Raw genomic sequence first — 26,402 nt, forward strand, 5'->3', positions numbered from 1 at the left:
GCCAGTCTGGCACCTCAAGCATATAAGCGTCGCGCCGCACAAGTAAAGAGAAAAAGAGCTGGACGAAAACTACCACACGCGTGCCAAAGGCGAACGAAACTTCAATTGGACGGCCACCAGCCGTCCAATTGTAATAAGCAAAATTTCCCAGCCAAAACTGCTGGACCTAAAGACTTGAAATGTCAGGGGTTACTTGTCAGGGGTTACTTTCAGGAGCCCTGTGCCTCGGAGGTGTTGAATTCTAGCCTGGCTGTATTAGAGTGTGCAGGACGAAGGCCTGCCCCAAAGATCTCCAGCCACGTTCATCGAGTGCTGTAGTTGAGTCCACACTTTGCCTCCGAAATTTCAGCTCATCCCTCCCCAAGCCCTTGCCCGACCCCTATTGCGTTTACAGTCTATTGGCAGCCACTCCATTAAACGGATGATCCACACGCGCGCATGGGTACCTGTACCTCTTTAACAAATGGCATCTTGCGTCACGGTTGAAGACCGTTTCAGTCAGGGATTTATACAACCCCCCCCCCAAACACCCCCCCAACACCCCCCCCCCCAGAAGGACTTTAACACCCCCCCCCCAAAAAAAACAAAAACAAAAAAGATTCCACAACCACAAGCACCCTGCCTAGGGATTTATACAACACCCCCCCAAACATCCCACCGACACCCCCCCAAAATCGAAATTCTGCATAAACCCCTGGTTTCAGTGAATGATCTGAACACCTACCCAGGGCATGAGCGGGGCAGGCAGCGAGGGAGATTCAGAGCGGGCTAACGAGAGCACAAAGCCGCATTTCTTCCCACATTTTACTCCTCTTTGCCCCGTGTCGCATCCTTCGCTTGCTCGCGTGGTTGTTGCCTCCTCTTGCGTAAGAGGCTGCGGATTCCGAAGCGTGGCGGCGGCCCTGAACACGTCTAGGAAGGCCGACAAACTCGCCATCCTTGGACAACAAGAGCAAGGAATGGCGCCGGGTAGATGCGAGACGCCTCCGAAGCCGGCTTCACTACGTCACGATCTCGATGTGCAGAGGATGGTGCGCCGGCTGCGTGCATGACCGAGAAACGTGCCTCGCGGTCGTGTCGCCGCCGTTGTCGCACCTCTTCTGTATACCGCGACTCCGCTGTCGGCGTTCCACGCGTCTACGGGATTCACGGCCGCACGGAACGGGTGCAACACGCAGCAGTTTCAGACAAGGGCGACACGCAGTGACAGAAAGAGAGTTGGAAATCGCCGACGCAGTCTCGCTCTGCCTTCTACTACAGTGCTCTCCCCCTCAACGAAACAGAAATTCCCATACCGAGAACGCGTCCCCTATCGAAAACGTAGATTACTATATAGTGGTGTGTATGCCATGGTTACACAGTGGTAATAAGCGCTCTGGCTTTCCCACCAACCTCTGATGTGTGATGGCGAGCCTGGAGAAAACCTCCTCGCCTTTATGTGAGGTACCTATGGGGAATCCGTGGAAACAGCGAAGAGTAACTTCGCAGCATGGTTACACACAATGGCGCGCAGACAAGCGTAGCCGCTATGTCGACCGCATCTCTGTCAAGTAACCCAACCCACCCACTATCTGGCTCCTCACCCGAGCCACAGCTCCTGACTACCGCTAGGACCTAAGATAACCTGGCGCGCCTCCCTCACCTAAGAGACACTTGTCAAGACTGAGCCCCGCCAGAATTAAAGTTTCTCCCTCTCTCCGTCAAGCAAAGAAGATGAAGAAGAATGTACACCTGCAGGTATACAACGCAACGAAACCTGCCTGCGGGATATCGCTTCGCGAATTTTCCACTCGGCGAAACCACGATTCAAGGAGGAGTTTTTGGGCTTCCTATTCACTACCGACATTGAAACACTCTCGGAAAGCACGCGCCTCGCAATCATACAGACCAACGGAGGCTGCGCAAATCGCGTAAGCACCGGCGTGTGGGCTGCAGCGGCGGCCCGAAAGGTGTAACCAACGTTTCGCCTCTCAGGTGAACCGGAGGTTCCGAAGTGATCTTTCGCGTGAATCGAACTGAGCGCTCCAAAGGAGGACCTAGCCTTCACGGCTTTCTATGCAAACTCCATGGCCTTACAGCGGGGTAGGCGAACAGGAGCCCGATGCCTTCTCCTCGGAGAGGCACCGCGCGAGAGAACCAACCAGTGCTACAACGTGCGCACGCACCCTGCAGCCTATAGAATCAGGAAACAGGTTTTTACTGAACTCCCGCATACGCCATCGTGTATATCACCATACGACATAATTTCGAGTGATGCTTCTTAATTAAAATAACTTAATGAAATAGCCTCGGCCTGCACACCACTACCTGTCATAGGCTACAATGCAAGGAGGATTCATCGGGGAAGAGCTGCACTCCAATGACATGTACGCGGTCACCTACAAGACGAGACGCTGCAGTGCAGGCGCTTTTTGCTGGTCGACATCGTCCGCGTTCGCTGTGTATCAGCGACGTGGATGCACAAAGCAGTGTCCACTCGAGGAGCTCGTCTTCCGTGGGTGGCTGTAGCTTCGGAGGCCTTGTATCATTCGACCCCCACGAGTGGCTCCACATCGGGATTTATATACGGCTTACGAATCAAACATTGCCGTCAGCGCGACTTCAGTGCGCTACTCTAAAGTCGGTACTGAGAGGCTACTTCATAGCACAGGTGCGAATGTGAAGAAGTGCGCACGGCCGCTCCTCCGTGAAACGCCCGGCGCGGGTTTCCCTCCTTGGGACGACGACGACAAAAAAAAAAAAAAAAAAAAAAAAAAAAAGGCAGAGCTTGCACTAAGTCGCGCAGGGCTTGAACAACGTTGGTGGATTTCTTTCGCACCGAAGGACACACCACCACGCATTCATTAGGTTTGAAATTGGTTATTTACCGGCTCCGTCGTCGCTTTTCACTGTGGTAGCAGTAGTCTTCGTCATATCCACCTATATCGTAGTCTCCCTCATGCATGAGTGACGGGCCCGGATTGCTGTGACCGCACGCTTTCGCATTTCTCCCAAAGTGGAGCGCGTTATCCCGCGCTAGAACCGGCGGCAACCGGCTCCGCGAACTGGGCGTCTGTAGAGCGTGCTGTCTTGTGCATGAACTAAATGTAAGGGTCGAGCGGACCTCGTCCACATGGTGTGGACGTGTCCTTCGTACAAGAAACCGCACCGAAACGTAGCATCCTGGGAGGCACTACTCCTCAGCCGAACCTCCGAAACCCAGCGCAAGATCATCGGTCTCGCCCTAGAAGCCGCCAAGTCCCAAGGGATACCGGCCGACTGATGGGGGGAGGGAGCACCTAACGCCCCCTTTTTGACTGGTGTGTAATAAAGTTTTCACTGAGTGACTGTGCATGAACAGCTTTCTTGGAATTTTTTGCGAGAGCCACGTGCAAGCCTATACGACGCCGGGCGCTCCTGGTAAAAAATGTGCTCACGTGCGCAATAAACGGTGGGAGTAACTATGACCCAGACGTTGCACACGTAACGGTCAGCAACAACAGCTCTGCTGTTAAAGGGACTGCGAGTTCGACGAGTTGACACCCGGCATTGCAATGGACCGAATGTGAAGGAGTGCGGACAGCCGCTCCTCCGAGGACGCGCGCCGCTACCTCCTTGCGCCGCCGCCAATCGGGCAGGTTAGAGGTCATACGAAATATGGCCGGAAATCTGTACACCGTGCCACGCAAAAATGCCACGAAAAAAAAAAAAAAGAGTGCCGAAACCCGGGATCGAACCAGGGACCTTTAGATCTTCAGTCTAACGCTCTCCCAACTGAGCTATTTCGGCGGCACGCCACAACCGCTTCAAAGAGCAGTCTTATTACGACGGTTGCTGCATAAGCTCTTTTGACCTCTGAAGCCAAATTTTTGGCTTAGTATTTCAACTACTTTAGTCCGTTTTCACCCTCCACCAATCAAAAAAAATTTTTTCCCCCGTTTTTTTTTCTGTAGCTTTTCTTATTCACCGGCATGCTATTTTTAGTATTACCATTACATTATCTCTATAACACGGCGGATATGAGGCGAAATTCCAGTCTACAGGCGCGATATTCAAAAATAGTTCTCCACACTTCCGTCACTGCCGAGATTTCTTAAAGCTCTTTAGCACCGTCCGTACGTTATGCCACGAAGTTGCCACAGTGACTAGGGCGTTAAAACTGATTCTGCGTGTTCGAAACGCACTCACACCGCCAATAGCTGCCAGTTCGCAAAGCTGCCATAGCCCGATGTCCGTACCAACAAGGGGCCACTGCGCGGGCGGACGACTTGTGATCGGACCGCCTTCATGGCTCCGGTATTTAAACGCCAGGAACTGTGTAAGGGGCTTCTTTTTCTTTATAAACATTAATTTTATATTTTTATGGTGGGTGAGGGAGAATTGGTAATATCTTCGTTCTCTCCCCTATTTCCCTTTCTATTGCGGACTCCTTTGATTCCGTTGTTATTAAAACAAAGCTTAAAACAAACGTGCACCGCTCTGCACGCATACGCTTGCATATGCACTTTATTACACAGCGCCAACCAAGCCTCACACCTTTTCTCCCGTCCAGACTCCTACATCTAGCGCCCGCTACGCACACACAACCTTAAACCTTGCATCACAAAATAACCACAATTTCATTCCTACACCTTAGTGACGCATACCCTACGCAAGGCGCAGTTCCGTCCCCAACATTCGCGCGTGTAGACGGGTCCGAACAGAATCGGAGGAAGCGAGGAATTTTCGCACTATTTCGCCCCCGTGCCTCATTCTCGTTAAAATCTACGCAACGTCACAAACCACTCTAGAAAACTCCGGGGACACTTAACCACCTGTTATGAGTTGCGAATCCCATGTTCCTTCCAGTTTTGAGCAGCGAGTGCATAATTGTCACTACTGCGCGGCTCGGTGAAGGCAGTATCGCCTGCTTGTGATTCGCCGCCGAGCACCGCACTCACAGCCCCAACCGAAGCCGTCCCCTCTCCCCATGGCTCTGCACTGCCTAGCAGAGCGGTCGTAATCATCATCATCACCACCACCATCAGCCTGTCTACGCCCAGTGCAGGGCAAATGCCTCTCCCATAGATCTCCAATCATCCCGGTCCTGTGTTAACTGTGACCAATTCATCCCCGCAAACTTCTTGATCTCATCTGCTTATCTAACTTCCCGCCGCACCCTGCCACGCTTGCCTTCTCTAGGAATCCACTCTGTTGCCCTAAACTCTGTTTTTAGCGAAACTTACGGTACCAGTCGTGCTTTGGAGCGTGCCTCAAGGAGCCGTTTCTGCAGACGCCAACGCCGACGGCGGACGCCGTCTCATTCGCGCAATGAGCGATTTAATGATTTCCCATTAATAAACCCCGCTCAGCTGTCCAGCTATAATTATGGTACGCTGCCAATCATAGATCCCTGCGTCGCGAGCTATGCCCAGCGGCTTTCGACACGTCCGCGTATGACGTTCACACACCCAGCAAGGTGGCTTCCGCCAACTGTTGGCCAACGACGTCTCCTGGTGCCTGCCGCCGTGCGGAAAGCACTGCAGGCGCACAAGTGGCCGCGGTTCTCAGCGCCTTCCCACGCGATCGGCATGGAACAACGAGCGGCTCTTTCGGGACCGAGGAACAACACGCTTGCCCAGTGCCTTCCTTCACTTCCTAGTTCTCACGACGGGCCGCCCCTTTTGCCGCTGCTGCCTGCTGCTTCGCGCGGCACGCTGGCACACGCGGCGCCCTTTGTCCGCCAGAGATTATTTCGTCGACGAACGAGGGGCCCGAAATACCACGAAAGTGGAGCCACGCAGGCTTCCCTCCGAAATTGTTCCCCCCTTTGTTCTCCTCCCGCTAGTGTTCTTTTTGGACACGTGTGCACAAAACGGCACCTTTGTTCGCGCTTCCAACCTTCTTGCCTCGATCTTCTAACCTGATCCCGGTGCCCGCCTTTACTCTCAATCTTGGTGTTCTTTTCTTGTTGTTGTCTGTCCACATAAGGCGCGGCGGTGCCACTGCCAACCAACGTAGCGGGATCCAGACGCGAGTTCGCTTCGGATGTTGCAGAATATTCCCGCGCGCGGCGCCTGATTCGGAAACAAAAGAGGGGGGGGGGGGGGGGGGGATTTCCGTTATTTGGCGACGAATGCTGGCTGGACGCCAGAACTTCGCACTGCGGCTGATGTCCGCGTTTCGAATGCGTACGTTCTCTCTGTTTTCTTCGCTCGTGCCTTTTCCACTGACTGGGTTCGCGGGCAACCCGCAGCAAGTGGGCTCGCCTTCGGAGGCTCTGCGAGTGGTCGCGTCCGTTTCGGCGTGTTTACACTGACGCGCCAAGACGGGGATCCATCAAGCCAGTTCCGGTGTCCACCCTTAAGTGAGACAAACTACGCCTGCCGGTGGTCTTTCCTTTCCATGTTAACAATAAATTCATTCATTCATTCATTCATTCATTCATTCATTCATTCATTCATTCATTCATTCATTCATTCATTCATTCATTCAATGTTCTTATTTACATAGCAAATTATGTATGCCTCGCCAGCTCAGCGCTTTATGGCAGGAAGCGAGGGTTTTTGACTAGGGAACAAATCGTTTAGAAGACACGCTAATTCGGCTGAAAATTTGAAAAAAAGTCAGTTGGGTCGGCCATGCGGTGCGGAGAAGGAGGGACAACAGGCGGATATCACCAGAGTGACAGAGCGTCTACCAAGATATGCGGTGAGAAGAGGGAAGACACGAACCATGGTAGGGAGATGACACCAAAATTGGGGAAGAACATTTTGGACACAGATGAGACAGGCCACTGAGGAGCGGTTGGAAGTTTACAGAAAGTGCCTTCGTCCTTCACTGACCGTAAACGGGCCAATGACGATAACGATGGTGTTACAACACCCGGCACCAAGAAAAGGAAAGAAAAAAAAAACAGGCCGCCCTCCAGGTTGTGACCCAACGAACCTTCGTCTCCGATACCCACATAGTGTGGACTCCTGGCAGTAATTAGGCAGCTCGTGCCCCAGCCCGCGCACTCATACTCCGGCCATCCTTTAAAAGTGCTCATAATATCTCAATACCGTGTCAATACACAACGACATCATGGATTATCACGAGCTTCAAAGACGAACTTTCCCCTACCAAACCTCATGCTACACAAGAATCAAGAAAGAATACTGCTTCGCGAAATTCCGACAAATTCATTTTCTCGACGTATCTCGACTCCACAGCATCTATTCCGCCCAGTGTTCCCCAACATGCCAATTCTGCCCATCTCCTTATACCACATGGTGTGGGAGTATACGCTCACATTCAAACATTAACCCTCGCCCAACTCCTTCTAAAACAGCAGCAAGAGGACCAGCCGGACAGCGAGCTCACCCCCGGGAGTCTAGAGGTGGAGGATCAGTCTGAGCTGACCTACCAGGACATACTGAACCGAGGACGTCCGCCCAGGCGGGCAAAGGCTCGACAATATCGAATTTTGTTCTTTAACTAAGCGTTCAATTCCCCCTCCCCCTCCCCCAACCCATTGAACTAATGCACACGTCACGACGCATCGCCACGACCATCCCCCTCGCTTGTCGACCCGCTCGTCTCGTCGTAACGAAGCGAAGCAATGAACGACTCCTCGCTGCAGTTAGGTCATCCCGCTCATGAGCCCCAAGTGCAGCCCCCGCCCAGCTCCTGGCTGACGGCGTATGATGCGTACAGCAGAATGACAGGCCAATCCGTCTTCCGCGAGGTACACACTGACGTGAGGACAACCGCAATTACAAGCGGAAAAATTGTCCATCATCTCAAGAGAAGATCATCTGCGTCACGGAGGCGCGAGCGTGTGTGTGCGTGTGTGTGTGTGTGTGTGTGTATGCGTGCCTATGAACGCACCAATCATCTGAGGCTGTCATCCTTGCCAGTGCCTTACAAAGGCTGAAATATTTTTTTTTCTTTTCGGGGAAAGAGGAAGTGTTGAAGAAACTCCACAAAACAAGCCCAATTTACTCGTTTCCGCGTTCTGAAAAGTAAGCCGTTCCAACTCTTGAACTAACTCCGATTATAAAACGAGCAATATACCCGACCCTTTCAAACTGTCCGTCCCGTTTTCAAACTGCGTCTTCAAACTTTCGTTTAAGTATTATTTACATGCAAATTACTTGCCACTGGTGATTTTGTTGTTGACTGCCAGGCAATGTCGTTCAAGCCCACAAATGCTTCGGCAGGCACGTTTCTTGCACACTATACGCCATCAACAAAGCTACCATTATTATGCTTCTCGAGCGTGCACGTGTCGTTTCTACATGCTCCCACGATGGCCGCGAGCCTGCTTGCTGACGTAGGGTGACACGATCCGTTGTTTTGCACCGATGTTCGGTCTCACTCGCCGTTCGAACGGTGAGAGGCGAAAGCAGGCATCATATTCCATTCCTGCTCAGCTTATATAAAGCTCAATCACGCACAAGGATCTACGGTGGAGGAATATTTCGCTTCCATTTCATGTCACGGGAGTAAAAAAAATCTCTTTTGTACCGCGACAGCGATAAATACGAGATGTTACTGTTTTCAGTGATGGTGGTGACGGTGCTTGATGGTTATTTTCGCGGGAGGGACCGCAGCAGCGTGCCCACATAACAGCGCGTCTGCTAAACATCGTAGCCGCTTGCCGGCGTGCGAGCGTGCCGGGGGATTGCAGAAGGACATCGGTCAATGCAGCAGGTCACCCATACAGGAAAACGCAATGACCAACGCTACGGGTCACTGCAAAGTACCGAGAACGTTGGAATAGGCTGCCGAGGCAGGCGCGCAGCTCTTGCCGTGGGGATCTTGCGACACTTCCCGAGATCGTAGAGCAAATCATCTTGATCACCATCTTATGGAATTAACGGCTGCCGGCATAGAAAACAATATGCACTGCCCTTTCTAAGAGACAATAAGGTTTGCCAATTTGGGACACGCACTTTCCAGCACCAAGACGGGCCTGTACATATATATATATATATATATACAGAAACATAGGGAGGCAGTCTACAACGCCAAAGGAGGCATAGGGGTGTGGTTAGGCTCTATTTTTTACTAGGGTTAATGAAGTTAAGATTTTTTTTTAAATATAAGGAAGAAAGAAAGAAAGAAAAACACGCGCCCAGAGTGGGGACCGAACCCACGCCTTTCGATTAGATCTCGAATGCCTTACCAATTCGGCAAGGAATTGGTAAGGCATTCGAGATCTAATCGAAAGGCGTGGGTTCGGTCCCCACTCTGGGCGCGTGTTTTTCTTTCTTTCTTTCTTTCTTCCTTATATTTAAAAAAAAAAATCTTAACTTCATTAACCCTAGTAAAAAATAGAGCCTAACCACACCCCTATGCCTCCTTTGGCGTTGTAGACTGCCTCCCTATGTTTCTGCATTTCCTCAACGAGCCCCTCATTTCCTTACTATATATATATATATATACATATATATATATATATATATAAAAATATACATATATATATATATATATATATATATATATATATATATATATATATATATATATATATATATATATATATATATAGAATAAGGATTGGCAGTCAAGAAAACCTCGGAAAGCAAAGGGGAGAATGCGGTAGATCATAGAAACAGTTGAAGAATTTTTTGAGACCGAAAGAAAGTGGTGAAAAAATGCCCGCCGGGTGGGATCCGAACCCCCGACCTGGGTTCGGATCCCACCCGGCGGGCTTTCCCCACTTTCTTTCTGTCTCAAAAAATTCTTCAACTGTTTCTATGATCTACCGCATTCGCCCCTTTGCTTTCCGAGGTTTTCTTGGCTGCCAACCCTTATTCTGTCTTAATTCACCGAGCCCCCCATTTCCCATTTCTGATTTGCTACATGCATAGCGAGGGCCTCTGTTCTGGCAGTCTTTGCCAAAGGCAGCTTAAGAGGGTTCAACGCTGGTCGACCACTCTCGACATGTCGTAGACACTCGAGTCACGGCCCGGGGGTTAAAAAGAAGGTCCCCTTCACCCCGAGTAGTCCGAGTGGCGCTGGCTACCACCCCCAAGTACAGGAAAGAAAAAAATACATTAATATAAATACCCGAGAAAGTGGTGGGGAAACCGCCCCGCCGGCAGCGTAGTGGTCATCGCACCAGACGCGTATTCTGGAGGTGGTGGGTTCGGATTCCACCCGGCGGGTATTTTTTCACCACTTTCTTTCTGACTCAAAAAATTCTTCAACTGTTTCTATGATCTACCGCATTCTCCCCTTTTCTTTACGAGGTTTTCCTGACTGCCAATCCTTATTCTGTTTTAATTCACTGAGCCCCCCTTTTCCCATTTCTGATTCGCTATTATATATATATATATATATATATATATATATATATATATATATATATATATATATATATATATATATATATATATATATATATATATATATATATATATATATATATATATACACACACACACGTTTTACACGTTCCAGAAACGCATTCGGTCACCCACGGCCACGGGTGGACTCCGACAATCAGTGACCACTGCGGCATATTTTTTTTTTCTTTGCCGATTTGCCGCACACTTCCCAAATCAGACGACCGCCCTGACCTGTGATTGCGTATCTCGTACACACAGACGCGCCCCAACGAGGCCTAGTTAGCGCCCAAACCTCACTCTACGGGAACAAGGCTCCCGTTCTGTTTCCCGTTCATGCTTACAAAGCATGACTCGAGCCGAGGGGTCCAACGCAGGACGGCACCCGCGAGCCCGTTTCAATGGCCGTGTCATTAGCAAAGCGGTGCTTTTTTTTCCAGGACTCGCGGAAGCCTCCCCACGGCCGGACACAAAAGCTCGCCGCAAAACGTAATGAGCTGGCAGACTCCGCGGCCACCCACGTTCCGGCAGTGCGCATCAACACCCACCAGGCAAGAAGGACCTCGTGCTGCAGTATCCCTGTGGCGCCATCAGTTTCCAGGGCATTACTTTTCCTTAAATGTGACAAACCGAATCACGTGCTCCTGTGGAGTGGAATAACGCAGTAACTCGGCATATATAAGTTTTTTTGCTTCTTATCTCACCGGGCTTTGTTATGAAGTGGATGTTGTGTGAAGCCGGGTACGGCGAATCGGAGAAGAGGACGGCAGAGAGAGAAGCGGAAAAGGAAAGAGGGAAATGTACATGCGGACGCAATTTTCTATACGCGAGAAACAGCGGCCGTTTCCTCCCCCCTCTGTCTTCCTTGTGGGATTTTATGCAGCTCAGCAGAGCGATGACGATGTGTTCTCGAAAGCGCCAGAGTATAGTTGCGCAACAGCCAAGACGAGCTCAGTTTAGACGCAGAGCGGAAGCGCAGTGTTTCCTTTCAATTTTGCCCGCTGTCTGGGCGCTATTCGCGGCACGAAGTGGACACCATTTTCCAACCGTGCTGCTCCTCAGACAGATATTTCACGCTGAGTGCAATGAAATATAGCTCGCATGATTGGGAAACGCGTCAAAAATGCGCACATCAGACTCCTCGCGCATTCGAACTGAGGTTCACAACGAAAAACCGAACGCTTGGATCGCGAGCAAGCCTTGAAATTTCGGCCAGCGATCTGCAAAGTGCGAAAACTGTGGTTATGATCGCCGGGCTATTTTCTTGGAAACAGGGGTCCAGGCCAGCCACTCTGTGCTGTATATTACAGCCCTATATATCACGCGTGGTGTACATGCGTCTTCAATAGCGGACTTGACAATTGATGGCCTAGAGTTCGAAACAGTTTTGCTACAAAAAAAAAAAAAACAAAAAAACTCGGACATCCAAAACGTCTAGCCTCAAAACTCACCTCGGGCATCAAATAAAGTCTCTCTCTCTCTCTCTCTCTCTCTCTCTCTCTCTCTCTCTCTCTCTCTCTCTCTCTCTCTCTCTCTCTCTCTCTCTCTCTCTCTCTCTCTCTCTCTCTCTCTCTCTCTCTCTATCTCTCTCTCTCTCTCTGTGCGCATACGGTCTCGCCGCTTGAGAAACTTTCCCAAAACAACCACTAAAACAGAAAGCATGCAGCAGTGTATGCTCGTACTTTCAGTGCACTGTTTGGAAGAAAACTAGGGGCATCACTACTGCTTCCAATCACCATGTAAATACCGGCCTTGTAGCACTGCGCAATTAGCCAAATGTTGACTTCTCGCTGACATTGCTCCACGCGGCACTGTAAAGATCGAAGTGAAGGGGGGTTGACGAGTAGTAAAAAGCCCATTAGAGGAGCTCGAATAATGTTTGCGTTCATGCCCGAAGCGATGCGCACGTTCCCGTTTTCGTCTCGCACGCAAGCACGCCCCGTCACACCGTCTCACACGCCACGCGCAACAAGGACCGTCCGGAGTACTCCGTCTTCGTCCACGAAAACCGGCTCGGCGGAGCGCAGTGCCCCAATCACGCAATCTTTCACCGGTCGAGATTGGCTCGTCTAAGACAACAACAACGGGGAGGGGGGTGTCAGGCCGGGCCAATTCTGCGGGAGGCGGACCTCGTGGGCGCTCACGAGGCGGTCGTCCAGAATGTCCCATTGTCCGTACACCGGCCTCGGGTCACGCAAGCCGCCTCTCCCGCAGGACGTGAGGACATCGATCGGAAGAACACGGCGGAAAGGAACGACCGCGAACGTCTTACCGTGCCCCGCCGCAATTTTTGCTCTTTTGTTCCCGGGCAAAGCGATCGTCTCCGTTACTGACGCTTCGCGAATTCGGCCGGGCGAAAGGATGCCACCCCGTCATAATCGATCCTCCACGACCCAATTCGGGTCCCGATTTGCGTGTGGGAGTGGCCGATACAACGCTCAGGGGTGATCCAGCCATTCGAACTATTGGAGCAATTTTTGGAGCTGCAAAAATGTTATTTTGGAGCACTATTGTATCAGAGCTTGATTTTGGAGCAGCTTGGGAGCAGCACAAAACTTATGTTGCAGCTTCATTTATCTGGAGATAAAGAAGGCTGGCAACCATTCAGGCAACGCTAATTACTTCCCCACAGTTGTAGACTCTGAAGCTGGTAACTAGAGCACCAAAAATGTGTGCCCCCACAGCCTTTAGACACCGCTGCAAGTGAAGCAGATGACAGGCGTTTCTTTAACTTAAAAAAAAACACCAAGTAATCATTTAAAAACTTACTGATACCAAAAAGGGGCCCATTTTATTTACAAAAAAAGGGGCCCATTTTATTTACAATACAATTATTTCACTATCTCAAACATATTGCACTGATTTGTTGCTTCTTGCCGTTTCGTTCAGTTCATCCAGCTCGGAGGGTCCGGCTCGACAATATTTAGACAGAAAATATTGCACTTCACACACATCACACCATATTATTGCTTCTTGCTTGCCTTCTTAGTAAGTTCATTCAGCTCGGAGAGGGTGTGGCCAAAGGCAGAGTTGCCTTCTGCTAATAAAGCCTGCCCTGATGAAATAATGTTTTCAGCCCTTTTCAGCAACGCACGGCATGAGATTCCCTTTTCTTCCAAATTCCACCTGAGCTGCTTTTCATTGCCGACATCAGCATCACATTCCCGGCCACTCAGGCGGTGGATAAGAGCAATATGAAGGGGCTTTATTTTCAATACCGTCACGCGGAATGAAAAAAAAAGAACAAAAAAAAAACAAAAACAAAGAGAAACCCGCTGCGAAAATCCCAAACGGCAAGTTGTTTAAACTTACGCTGATGCAGTTTTGGCTAGCGCTACTCCACTGCAGTAGCCCTAAATATAAGGCCGCACAGTAATAAAACGATTCGCTGCAAGCGCAGAAAAGTATAGACTCTTGTTTGTGCATCTTGTCACGAGTGGCCGAACGTCAATCGCTAGTTTTCTACAAGCGATACACATGAAGTAATGCCATTTATGCTTGTTTTCAGCAGTGCGGGAAACCACTCCGTTGCGGTCCACGCCACCGGAGTGTATGCATGCCAACTTGCCGAATCACCATCTCTGCTCTGAAGCGGCACCGTGGCTGCACTATTGCTGCACTGTGGCTGCACCATGAGCAGAGCTCGGCTGGGGCAACCGAATAATCGAGTGCACCGCTTCCTCCAAGTTGCCAACCTAGGAACCATCGTGCTGGTTAGTGGCAGAATGATCGTCTCTCGCTTCAGCTGGTTTGAGGGGACAACTCTCGGCCGAAAGACCGGGTTCAAGCGGTTTGGAGCATTTGGCGCAAGTAAAACACCACTGGGTGCAGCAGGGCGCAGGAGAGTACAATTGTAGCAAATTGGCGCAAATGGCGCAGCTGGATCACCCCTGAACGCTATGCTACGAAGAGAAGGCGGGGTGCGCGTATACGCGCGGCTATCGACTTGAGCACGCCAAACTCCAGCCACACTCGGGCAGATTATCACGCGCATGATTTCGAGTGTTGTTCCATTTCTGGTCAAAATACAACAGCACTGGAGTTTAAACCCAAGCAATGTTTTCATTTTCTCGCGCCGTCGAAAATGGGGACGGTTCCTAGTATGACTGGAACCCAAGGTATACCGAGTCTACAACGTGCATAGAGGTGTAGCGTATACCCACGGTGCCAGTACGTAGACGACCGCATTCAGAGAGTTATTTGAAGCGCACGGTCAGAATCGTCTGGACCCCTGCCCACTCCGATCTCCCGGGCAACGACACAGCCCATGCGTTGGCTCGCGCTCTCACCAACTGGGCCCCAGAGGAGGAGCACAGTCTAACGCCGACTGAGACATTCCAGGAAATAATTCAATATTATAGATTAGGTAGAAGGTCCTTTCCCCCCGCCCAACGCAGTTTGTCTAAAATGCAGGAAAACACATTAAGACGAATTCAAACAAACGCGTTCCCAAATCCAGTACGACTAAATCATCTATTCCCCACACTATACTCCCAGGAGTGTGCGTCTTGCGGCAATTCAGGCCCACTCTATCACATCGTCTGGGAGTGCGACCGAAACCCCGACCTTCCCCCCATTAATCCCAACCCTTCCCGCGAGCAGTGGGAGAGCATGCTGTCCAGCTCGAGCCTCGACGACCAGATGATCTTGGTTGACCGAGCGGACAGAGCCAGGACTGCCCATGGACTTCCGGGCTATGAAGCCACCCCACAATTTATTTTTGCTCATTTAAGGTTCTTCTTCCTCTTGAAACAGCCAGAGCTAGAGTGCGGACTTTGTTCGACATGTTTCCGGCGTACTTGAAGATTTTCGACGCGCGCTTGCGTGCCTGCATCCTAAATGAGGAAGAACATGGCGACCCCTCTCCTCATCCTGCTCATCAGTGGTATGACGAGCCAATGACATCACGGGAGGGGGATCATGGGAAGCGGATGACGAAAATTCCTCTGAGGGAATTTAAGTCCGCTTACGTGTTCTGAAAGCGAAAGCGTTGCGATACTTATCAACGACTTATTTACTGTTCCATCCGAAGCGCGCTCGTTTTCTCGCTTTCGTTCCTTTGTCTTCTGGCGCGGAAAACTTCGACCGGCTCCTTTTCTGCTGCACCTGCGTTTCCATCTCTTTCCTCGCTTCTTCGTTTCTTCGTTTTAGCGTGCGAATTACGTCAACAAGCAGACTGGGACATGTCTTCGCTTCCCTAGAATAAGGGTTCTGAGCGGCTGGTGCTGTGCACCTGTTCTACTCACGTGCCATCGCGTTCAAGTCACACGGCAAGCACTATATTTTACAGCTTTTAAATGCAGAGCTTTTCAGTAACTCACGATGTCACCCGCGTTGACGTCCGTCGTAGTCCGCACCGTCGTTGTCCGCACCCCTCCCCCTACACTATATAAAAAAAATACTATCCGGCTCCTGGTTTCGATCCCTCGACTCTGCGGGCGGAACGCAATGTACATGGTGCTCTACCCACTGCGCCACAAAGCCGACACAGAATGGGAGGCTACGAACGCGCCTTATATCCTTGACTCCTTCAAACTACGTCAAGAAGCTGCTGATACAACGCATTCACTACCACCAACTCCCCAAACACTAAACGTTAACGCAATACACCCACCCCCTATGCGACGCATTTACTCGAGTCCCCCTCGCGGGGAGATGGGCCCAATTTTTACGATTCCGATTCACGGTTTCATGAATTTCGTGAAGAGGGCTCATTGTCCCTCAAAAGCTCCCGCCTCCGGGCCAATCCGCCGAGTGGGTATTGTCTATCCCAGTCGAAAAAGATGACAGAAAAAGTCGTACTGTCGTCGTGTCGTAGTCTTGTCGTGTCGTGATTCTGGTGTTCTGTCGTGATTCGTATTCCTGTCCTGATTTTGATGTTCCGTCGTGCCGAATTCGTGTCTTGTCGTGATCCCGATGTTCTCTTAGTAGTTGCACGTGTCTTGATTGTTATTGCCCATTGTGAAGAGTAGCGTAAATGGTAGTTCTGTTGTGATTACAGGACTGTTTGTCGTTGAGAAAATTGACTTTGTCGTTACGACAGAAATGTGTGTCGTAACAACAGATGGGTCTGTCGTAACAACAGGACTTCTGTTGTCACAACAAAGCTTTCTGTCGTAGGACAGGAATTCCTGTTAGGTTTTTGCGGTAGGTATTCCTGTTGTGATTTTAGACTGGGGTATACGAAGAAAAAAAAAGCCACTGCAGTCGAACCTCGTTATAACGAAGTAGTATCGAAGTAGTTCGTTATATCCGATATTCGTTATAACAGTAGAAACAAAATACGGCTGTAACAAATCGACAATCTGGCTCACGCAAAAATACTTGGTACAAAAATGCATTTTTTAAGGCTTCCAACCCCGCTATAAACAAAGTAACCCTTACCTTTCTCCTTGTTGCATTTCAGGCTGAATGAGCCAGAACGTGAGTACGTGAAATTACAACAGGACAAGGTTCACTTGACGAAACAGGCCTGCGTCCTTATTTATTTGATCACGGATGTGATCTTCGTCTGGTGGCTACCTCACAGCACTGAGCAGGATGGAGTTTTCCACAGTGTCCACGAACAAAAGGGCCTTTATACTTCTGCAGTTTCGGATGCCGCAGGGTTTTCCCAAGTAGCAATTCTCGGCCTCCTGGTCCAATATTTATTTGTTATATCCGATACTGCGCGCGGCTCTCACAGTTTCAGCTTCGTTATAAAAGAATAAGTGTCATTGAAATAAGGCGTGAACAATTAAAAATCGTATTTAGTTCGCTATAGCCGATAATTCGCTATATCGGTGTTCGTTATAGCGAGGTTAAACTGTACAACGATTTTTCTTTTAAAGCCGGCAGCGCGCTGCCTGACTTTTATTGTTATTTACTCTGATGTGACTTTTGTTGTAGCTGGGTTTTGTTGTAACAGCGTGTTGGCTTTGTTGCTTGGTGCGTTTGATATGTCGTTTCCCTCCTGCTGAGGTTAATCGAGTGGAATTTGCTTCCATATAACAAAAAAAAAGAAAGCGCGGAGACAGCGCGGTGGTAGCGCATATTGATGTGCTACCGTGCAGACCCTGGTTCACATCCAGTCGGGTCACACGTGTTTTTTTTATTTACTTGCCTTTCACAGCAGCGGCCATTATCCTTGACCGTACAAAAACAACCAAAACAGCGACGGTTTTTCGCAGAATCGGGCACTCGCGGCTTTCGCCTTAAAAACCCTTGCCCACCAAGGACACCATTCCTTGCTTACCTAACAACCGTGTATTGCTCGCAGCATTGCCCATGCATACCACTTAGAGGGATGCGGAGACCTGCTTGATCTTCTTTTTGTTTCGTTTTGAAAGGAAGTCACGCCCCACGCTTCGGACGCGTTTAATGAGCAGAAGAGAGACAACCGCACCGTGACAAAACAAACTGCACGACCGTCTTATCTTCGAGGCTGGCATATACATGATTCGCTCACTCGCATAAACAAGGTCGCTGCTGCTGCTGCTGGGTGGACGCCTCAAGTTACCGCTCGTCTTCGGGCGCCTCCAAGTTGCGCGCCTCACTGCAGCACACAATGTGTACGCACGCGCACCAGACAACCGGAGATTCGGGGAGAACAGACAAATAGAAGCGCGACAGTCTCGTCTTTCGAGGTCATGATATTGGGCGCGCATGCGCCAGGGACTCACAAAGTATTTTTTGCCGCTGGCTCGAGCTCAAGTCTTCGCAGTATGTTACGAGATCCCTGATTATACAATTCGAGGCTCTTTGGCTCACGCGAAAATCTGAACTCTGACATTTGAAACCACGCACAACGTTCTGCTTACCAAGAATATATATATTGTAAGAATATATTGCAAGATATATATAGGAAAGCAAGTTCTCTTTGCTGAAACGTAGGCCACAATCGTGCTTTTACCTTGTTCGAAGTTTTTCTTCTCTTATATATATATATATATATATATATATATATATATATATATATATATATATATATATATATATAGAAATAAGGGTTGGCAGTCCAGAAAACCTCGGAAAGCAAAGGGGAGGATGTGGTAGATCATTGAAACAGATTAAGAATTTGGAAAGAAAGAAAGAAAGTGAAGAAAAAATGCCCGCCAGGTGGGATCCGAACCAACGACCTCCAGAATACCGGTCTGGTGCGATAACCACTACGCTACCGGCGGGGCGATTTTCCCATTCACTTTCTGGGGTATTTATGTTAGGTATGTTTGTTTCCTGTGCTTGGGGGTGGTAGCCAGCGCCATTCGGACTAATCGGGGTGAAGGGGACCTTCTTTTTAACCCCCGGGTCGTGACTCGAGTGTCTACGACATGTCCAGAGTGATCGACCAGCTTTGAACCCTCTTAAGCTCCCTTTGGCAACAAGACTGCCAGAACAGAGGCCCTCGCTATGCATGTAGCGAATCAGAATAGGAAATGAGGGGCTCGTTGAAAATAACACAGAAATAAGGGTTGGCAGTCCAGAAAACCTCGGAAAGCAAAGGGGAGGATGTGGTAGATCATTGAAACAGATTAAGAATTTGGAAAGAAAGAAAGAAAGTGAAGAAAAAATGCCCGCCAGGTGGGATCCGAACCCACGACCTCCAGAATACCGGTCTGGTGCGATAACCACTACGCTACCGGCGGGGCGATTTTCCCATTCACTTTCTGGGGTATTTATGTTAGGTATGTTTGTTTCCTGTGCTTGGGGGTGGTAGCCAGCGCCATTCGGACTATATATATATATATATATATATATATATATATATATATATATATATATATATATATATATATATATATATATAGAGAGAGAGAGAGAGAGAGAGAGAGAGAGAGAGAGAGAGAGAATTTCAACAATTACAGCTCAATCTACGTCAGTGCCACTGTGGAGACAGCTGGGAAGAGATCGCCGCCACCAACCCGACTAGGGACTGCCACTGATACCCCAGGATATCATAAATCCACATAGTTGTCGAGTAACGGCGTCCACGAGACCAATAACCAAAAAAATCGTCACAAGACGCCCGCGTCAGCATCGCCACCCCGCTTTCAACAGAAAAGGAAAGTGCGTATTTTTCGGGTCATATAATCCACGACTTGGCGTCGTACGAGCTTGCAGACGCGCCGTCTTCTTCCTTCGAGATGTCTGGAAAGAAACCGCTTCGCTGCAAGTCGGCGCCGCGTTTTGCTCTTGCTCTTCACAACCTGCCTTCCCCGTACTCTTGCCTCAAACAGAGAGTGCATGCGTTCCCCCAATCCGCTCATGCTCGTCGAGACTAGCGAATATATCGGCAGTATTTGACGTTAGCATCAAAAAAAAAAAAAAGGAAAAAAAGATGGAAGATTGACAATAACTTTGTACAGCCCTGCGTCGTTGGACAAAAGGAAGCGGTGACTGCTTTATATATACTACAGAAGCCTACGAACGTTTCTTTTCTTCTTTTTTGCCACACTGTAGACTCCCCTTCCAGCTGAAGCAATCCCTAACAAGGCGCGTTGCAACATCCCTTTTCAGCTGCGACACGCTGACATCGCCCGAAGAAGATCCCGCTGCAGTCTATATAGACTCGACGTTATACATTATGACTAGTATAAGACGTACACTTAACCCTCGGCTGTAATACTCACCGATTTCGTCGCGGGCTGTTTTATGCTGCAGTCGTCCGTATCGAGAGCTACACACGCTGCCGGTTTGCAGAACGCCGCCGCTGTGCCTGCACGTTGCGCAAATCTTTCTGGGGGGAAGCGATACCTCGCGTTTCCTGTAAATCTAGTAGCTCGGAACACGGAGACACGAAGCTGCAACCGTTACGAAGAAGCAAAAGGGACGTGGCTGAACGTGGACTGAAGCGCAACTGATCGATTTTGTGGGACGGCATGAGAAGGAGAAGGCACGAGACAGCCCGCAAGCATGGATTCCCAATCCTGATTCAGGGCGGTTATCAATCCGGGATTGTTAGCTCTGTCAGCCCCATTTGCGTGATCGTGTGAACTTAGCTATAGTATGTGATTAAATGAGACAAAAACGTCACCAAAACTTCAGTTAAGCAGTAAATGGTGGCGAGAACGCAACAACCCTCCTTTGTGACACGATTTGGGGGAAAACAGAGAAGCGGTTCAAGGGCGTGACAAAAAAAAAAAAAAAAAAAATGACCCGCCGCGGTGGCTCAGTGGCTAAGGCGTTGCGCTGCTGAGCACGAGGTCGCGGGTTCGATTCCCGGCCGCGGCGGCCGCTTTTCTGATGGAGGCGAAAAGCAAAAACGCCCGTGTGTACGAGATTTCGGCGCACGATAAAGATCCCCAGGTGGTCAAAATTAATCCGGAGCCCTCCACTACGGCACGCCTCGTCGCCTGCGTTGCGTCGGCGCGTTAAACCCTACAATCAATCAAATCAAAAAAAAAAAATGAAGGAAGCTCACACCAACGCGTAAGACTTGACGGTAGCGAAGCTGTACGCAACCTTCACGACAATCACGACGGTTCAAGTCCACGATTGCAGCCGATTTGCTTCTTCTTCGCTGCCGCAACGACCTTCACTCCGTCATTGTTGCTATAAGTGTGAGCTTCCTGCATTTTTTTGCAAGGGACAATCATGGGACATCATCTTGGAGAGGCGTACGCTATGACGTGTCTTTCTCGTTCCGGGCAAGTGTTTCGACGATTACGGCGAACGCTAGAGCTGCTTTTTTTTTTTTTTTTTTGGCCAACCTTGGCCAACCTCCCTAAGGTGGTATGCTTGACTTGACAAACGTGCGCCCGGGACGCTGGGCGGTCGCCGCGAGGAACTCGCTCACAGGCCACAGGGCACCTCGGTTGAGGGAAGCAGCTTTTTGTATCTTTCCCAGGATTCTTTTTCTTTTCGTACCATAAAAAAAGCCTGAATACACGAACTTTGAACTTTCAACACTGTCCTTTGCCAAGAGAAAGTGCGCGGAGCCGCTGCATGTGCTGAACGTATACAGTAGTCCCTCGTTACAACGAAATCGCTTTATTCGAAATTTATTCTGGTCCCAACCCAAACGCATGCATTTTAGGCCGCATTACTGGAAGTGCACGAAGAGCTTGAGCCGCTTAGAGCGAAGTGGCGAGCGGAGGCATGGCCGACCGGCGGGGACCCAGAGGCGAGTCAGGCTGCCAACATGGCGGGTCAACGCAAGTTGGTCGCTTCTCGGCGATTTTCCCGAGCCGGTCATGCTCGATTCGCGCCATCCGACTTTAGACAAACTGTCCGAATGCGTGGTAGGGTCATTGAATTTTGTTCCGAGACATTAATCAATGGCGTTGACGCGACGCTGCGCGAACACCGACACTCGAACAGTAGAATTAGCAGTGTCGTCGACAAAAGGGCGCTTAAAAACTCGTTTTGTTTTACAAACTTCACTGCTGCACAACTGGGGAAAAAAATTCCCAGAGATCATTCAGAGCCCCTAGTGCAAAACCGGTTAGTTGTCATGATTACGCTGTGCACCCAAAATGAGCGGTTGAAAGTTTTTTGGGCGCAACAAACACAACCTCATACTCAAGCCACGGAATTTGAGGCGCTTTTCAGCGTGAAACATAGCGTTCCGTGACGCCAGCACGTCCCCTGCAAATTGGCCACCGCTACTGCCACATTTATGGGGGGCGACCACAGCTTCAGGCAATGCTTGGTGAAATTGGAGCAGGGGTTGCTCGCGCCCGGCAAGAACTTGAAACAGCCAAAGCTCACTGCCTTTTTTGCACCTGAATAAAGCTTTGCTTCACTGAATACATTGTGTTTTGATTCCTTGCAGTTGTCATGCAATTAAAGCTCAACTGGTATAGCTTTTTCGAGCGCCCGCTTATATCAAAATACCGCTTATAACAAAAATTTTCGCCGTCCCGCTGATTTCTTTAAAACGAGGGATTACTATCTTCACAGTGACGGTGTCATGACCGCCAATGCATAAGTATAACAACTTGTTCAAAATGCTTACAACGTACGGGCAAAAGCAAAAGTTGCATCGCGTAGCGTTTGCTGTTGTTACCGGAAGTATACTATTTCGAATTGTCGTAGAATAAGATGCGTGCGCCGGGCCGCAAGCAAAAACTGCGAGTGCGCGCGTACGTTCATAAGTAGTCTTTGTAAAACGTTTTCGGGTCGTACCATAAATTCAGAGGCCACAAACAGCTCTACGTGGAAGGAAGCTTACCTCTCGATTGAAACTTGGATGTCCTCTGCCAAAGGGCTAAGGGAACCAGTCTGTTACTTCAGTGGCGTAGAGTGCATCAACCCCGCTTTAACGCTGCGCTTTTTTTCTATGAAATGTCTGCAACCAAAAAAAAAATTGAATGTGGCCTAGATAATTCTGATAAAGACTGCGTACCACGACTGTATCACCATCGTCGTTATCAGCATCATAATTGACAAAAGATGCTGACTAAGATGACGAGATAGGGGAGTGACGACTGAACGCGAGAACGTACGTCACGATGCCTCATCAGGATACATCATGATGACAATCTAAAAGACATCGTCACCGTTATCATTACCGCAGTCATTCTTCTTATCGGTGCCGTTGGTCGGGCTGGTGCCATGGAAATACCGCATGACAAGTGCTGACTTTTTTTCCGCTGGTGTCTCTACGGGGACAAGGGAATGGATACGCGCACGAATAATAAAGTTTTTTTTTGTATGTGCATTGTTCATTATTGCAATAATGAGCTTTCACCTATACATCGCGGATTCAGAGACTAGACCCACGTTACCTTGAGCTGTGCCTCCCCCTTCCCCGTCTGTGTGATATCGTTTTTTCGTGCTGTGGTACGTCTCATCAATGTACATTTCAACTTGTCCAGTTTTCGGTGTTAATAGAGTAAGACAAGGTAAGATTAGCTCCGCAGCCTTACAGAAGCGTGTTAGCTGGGACTACAAACATAGAACGAAAAAAAAAAAATTTCTCGGAGCGTTGAAGTCTGCTCAGATGCTTTGAAGGCGAAAGCATACGGCTGGCTTCCGCTGTCGATATGCATCAGACTTCTTCATCAGCACAATTCTTTTTTCGCTCTCGTTTCCGCGTCTTTTGGTACAAATTACCGTATTTGCACGATTATAACGCGCCCCCCGATTGTAACACGCAGGTAAGTTTACGTAGAAAACTTCGCAAACAAAAATTACTTCCCGCTGATTCTACCCCACACATTTAGAACTGGATTTTGGGAGAAGTTCGTGTCCATGGAAAAGCTGCTGGCCGCTTTGGTGCCGATTTCGGCTTTGAGCCCGATTGTAGCGCGCACACAAATCTGGAGGCTTATTCTAGAAAAAAAAGGGGGGCGTGTTAGAATCGTGCAAGTACGGTACTTCAACAGGCAGACTGGCGCCCCTTCAGAACCCAGTTTTCTTTCTAAGCTAACTGATTTAGTTTAGAAAAAACATAAAGCACATACGCCAGTGGCGTAACCAGAAATAGTTTTCGGGGGGTGTTTACGTCACCGGCAAAAAAAAAAATCCCGGGCCACCTCCACTAACGTGAAACCTAGGCAGGGGCGAAGCATGCAGTGTATAAGTGTATTCTTGGCGCCTTGGCATTTTTTCAAACGGAGATGGAACCGTTGGGGGTAGAGGTATACAGCGTTGCTGCAAAAGTGTCTTGTCTTTGTAGCACAAAGCTCTTTAGCGCGAGGCGTAAACGAGTGTCCCGGTGTTTTTTTAGTACACGTTACGAAGCGCTCCAGCGCGAGACATCAACGAGTGTCCCGGTGTCTTGTTTTTTAGTACGCGTCACGTGTCCCGGTGTCTTGTTTTTTTGTACGCGTTACGTTCTAGCGCGAGGCGTAAGCGAGTGTCCCGGTGTATTAGTACCATGACTACATGAGACGACGGTTACGACGACGACAGGAGACGCCAACAGCGCCAGCCCCTAAGGGGCTTAGCCCCTACTAAAAAAAGGATACATGCGCCGAAACAATATTCACGTCCCCGCTTTAGTAATGCCTAAAAGGTGGTTGTTTCGTTGACTGTAATATCACCTGCGTGAAAATACGGGTGCATTCGGGACTACGAAGAACCGTTTTTTTCCGAACAAACCAACACTCCGCATATTTTTGTTTCTACATTTGAATGTATCGATGCGGAGTGTAAATAGCACGGGCGAAAAAAGTCAGAAAGAAGGGGAGGGGGAGATACAGCGCTCATTAATTTTCGGGGGTGTTCGGACACCGAAACACCTCCCCTGGATACGCTACTTGACACAAATTGCGACATGTTTATAAGTGATTTTTTTTTTTACTTTTTATAGCGTTCCTATGTTTTAACTTTCCTTTAAGTTGACTCTTTACACGGGCCGCCATTTTCTCTACCGGACAGCATCAAAGTCTGTTTTTCGCACAATGAACCACACTGACGCGTGGATCCGATTTTAAAATAAAAAGAAAACAGAAGCGCGCGCCTCACCCGCGCGCACATTACGCGCGATGCGCGTAATCGTGCGGCCATCTCGCGTTTCCGGAGATCCGCCGTTGCTCAACCAGACGTGAAATCTTGAAAGAGAAGAAGGGGCTCGCGGTTACGCTAGTCTTCCGCCACTCGTTTCCTCCAACCCGCGTCGTCGTGTCGTCTAACGCGCCATATCAATTTCGCTCAGCAACACCAAGCGCGTTGAATTTCGGTCTCCGCGGAAAAGTACGCGCCACATTCCTCCTCCTTTTATTGCGCTCTCTTCCCTTTTCGCCTTCCTATAAACTCACACTTTGTCTGAACTGTACTCACGTCGTCCATCTTCGCTCGAAAAGTTAGATGCGTGACATTTCGGGTAAAAAGAGTATGCCGCGAGAAAAAAATTTAAAAAAAGATAAATAAATAGGGATGTGAAGCTGTCCGGAGAATCTTGACGGGCGATCGCCCTCAAGCGGCACGCATGTATACCTTCCAGCGGCTCTTGCAGTCGCAATGCAAGCGACCCCCTGGCAGCGGTATCACCAATGCAAAGCAAAAAGATGGCCACTTTTGCACGTTAAAATAACCCTGGCTATCAGATGTTGTTGACCGCAGAGCGCAGGGCTTTTCAGGCTGCTCTCCCACTACTCGCGGTTGGGATGGGCGTGAGGTACGTGTTGGCGTGTTTTGGCATCCCTAGACGCGCATCGTATATCGTGGCCGCTGTTGCACAGAACGCGCAAGTGTGGCGGTGGAAGAGTGCGTCATGTGGGAAAGTGTTTGCTTGCAGTCAACGCTATGCTGTCCCATTTTGTTTGGAAAGATCGCGGAGAGTTTGTTCCGTCGAAACAGCAAATATTTTGGTTCGTTCGTTCGTCAACAGGGCCGTTTTTTTTTTTCACTTCACACTGCACTCTTCACATTTAATTTCATACATTTAGCGCACATTAAAGTAACTGAAACGCAATAGGTGACTTTTTAGGAGCAAAATACCGGCGTCGTAAAGAAGTAACACCGGCTAAAGAATGGCGCTTACGGGGGGCACAGGTGTTACGCAAGACGCAAGACACAATTCACAGCAAAAGAAAACGTATTCGGGAACTGTTGTGTAACACTTGTTAGAACAGCAACACCGGTGACATGTTACGGTCAACGACCAAAGGAAACTAAATTATTCGAGGTATTTCGAGCCTTGCGCACCTTTCTTTTTTCTCACTGCCCCCAGCAATTTTTCACCTCGCAAGGGGCCTCAAATGCAGATAATCGATACACGACTGAGAGCTGTTCCCACCGACTGGGAGTTCCTGGAATTCCGCGCAAACTCGCCACCTTCCCTTTTCGCTTCGTTCAAAATGCAACGCAACAGGAATTCGGGCGTCCCCACCCAGCCGAACGCCTTAACTGTTACTGTAACCAGAGTGACAGCGTACTTTTCCAGCGCCCGCTGCAGTCGCATTTATAAATAGACCCAGAAGACTCACGTGCCACGAGCACACACAGCTTCCCGCATGCATTATTCATAGGGTGTGTATACTATTCACGCCTGAACGAAGCCGAAACCCTGCCGGGGCGGAACTCTTCTGGGCGTGCTTGCATGAACAGCGAGCGCATGAGTTCAGTCAGCACACCGCTCAGCAGATCGGACACGTATGCATGTATGCGCTGTCGGGACCCCAAGTTCGCACGGTGGCGTCGTGACTGCTTGTATACACGGCCGCGAGACGAGCTGCTCGT

The 26,402-nt window shown here is 49.4% G+C and overlaps 1 protein-coding gene and 1 non-coding gene across 3 annotated transcripts in view; both read right to left on the bottom strand.

Annotated features, from left to right (window-relative positions):
* The window catches only part of Oatp30b (Organic anion transporting polypeptide 30B), a 260,754-nt gene that overhangs the window by 211,193 nt on the left and 23,159 nt on the right, over positions 1-26,402 (bottom strand). The window lies entirely within an intron of this gene.
* On the bottom strand, positions 3,696-3,768 carry Trnaf-gaa (transfer RNA phenylalanine (anticodon GAA)). Its single transcript has one exon. It is a non-coding gene; the product is annotated as a tRNA-Phe (tRNA).

Source organism: Haemaphysalis longicornis, unplaced genomic scaffold (assembly GCF_048455015.1).
Source record: "Haemaphysalis longicornis isolate Haplotype H1 unplaced genomic scaffold, Haemaphysalis longicornis Haplotype H1 scaffold_9, whole genome shotgun sequence".
Taxonomy (NCBI): Eukaryota; Metazoa; Arthropoda; class Arachnida; order Ixodida; family Ixodidae; genus Haemaphysalis; species Haemaphysalis longicornis.